Genomic DNA, 1,456 nt, shown 5'->3' on the forward strand with positions numbered 1-1,456 from the left:
TTGTACTGGTTTCTTCCTTTAATACCTTCTCCGTATCGTGAATCCCAATCGCACAAAAAACACGGATATTTTGGACGGCCAGATGCTGTTAAGCCTTTGAACACCTTTGAAGAAGAGGAAGACGAGGAAAAACAGGAAGAAGGGGAAGACAAAGATGAAATTCCAGAATATCTGTTGGACGAAATTATCGACCTTTCTGATGATGATGACGATGACCAAGATATTAGAGAGAGCAGTGATGTTGATCCACAGTCGCCTGCCAAACGGCAACTGGCCAAATCATTAATTTAATTTATTTAATTTTTTTACTTAAAACTTTTCATAACTAACATTTCAAAATTATATATTTTTCCATATTTTTATAATTTCTTTTTCAATGTTCCTTCAAATCCAACACTGAAAAAATTGGTACATAAGAAATGAGAAGTAAATTAATATTAAGCTGGAAAACGCAAGTTTTGTATTATGATTGTTTTCTTTTCAAATGAAATTTATTGAAGGAATTGAGAAGCATATTATAGATCAAACAGAAAGCAAAAAAGACTTAATTTTGTGGAAAATATGTTCAAAAAGCATGTAAAAAAAAACATTTCCAACATTTTGCTTCGTAAGCACTACAAAAATTTTCTAAATCAATATCAATTAGTCGACGAGTTATAGCCAAAAAACCATATAAACAATATGCTGAAAATCGGCATTTGACTGCAAAGTTCTAAAGTCGATTAAAAAAAAATTCGAACTAACATAAACAAACGCCGCGATACGGGTCTTCTAATTTAGCCTCTATTTTCACCCCTCACTCTCAGAATCGGCCTAACTTTATTCCACAGTGTAATCGTATCAAATTAAAGAGGTTAAAAAACAGACTGTAGGAAATATTTTTGAGGAGGGTTGCCACTTATTTGAAAATTTTGGCTCAGTGAAATTGATAAAATAATTGAAAAATTGCAATGTGGGTAATAAACTTTAGATTTTTAAGAAGGCTTGCAGTCCAAAATATGTAGGAAGAGGGTTGCCCCCCGTTTGAAAATTTAACTCAATTTAATTAACAAAATAAATGACTTATTACAATAAAGGTGTCAAATTAAACAGGTTTAAAAAACATGACTGTTGGAAATATTTTTTAGGAGGGTTGCCACCTATTTGAAAATTTTGAGCTCAGTTAAATTGATTAAATAAATGAAATATTGCAATATGGGTATCCAACTAAAGAGTTTTAAGAAGACTAACAGTCGAAAATATGTTTTAAGAGGTTTGCCACCTGTTTGAAAATATAAATTAAATTGATAAAATAAATGAAATGTTACAATATGGGTACCAAACGAAAGGTATTTGAGGAATCTTGATTTGAAAATACTCTCAATAGAATTATGCAGTAAAAGTAAACTGAAAATATTTGAATTAAATAAAATATTACATAACTGGTTCGAAACGGAAAGCGTTTGGGAAAGCTTTA

This window comes from Rhagoletis pomonella, unplaced genomic scaffold, assembly GCF_013731165.1.
Source record: "Rhagoletis pomonella isolate Grant_MI unplaced genomic scaffold, Rhpom_1.0 Rhpom_scaffold_00154, whole genome shotgun sequence".
In the NCBI taxonomy this organism is placed as follows: domain Eukaryota; kingdom Metazoa; phylum Arthropoda; class Insecta; order Diptera; family Tephritidae; genus Rhagoletis; species Rhagoletis pomonella.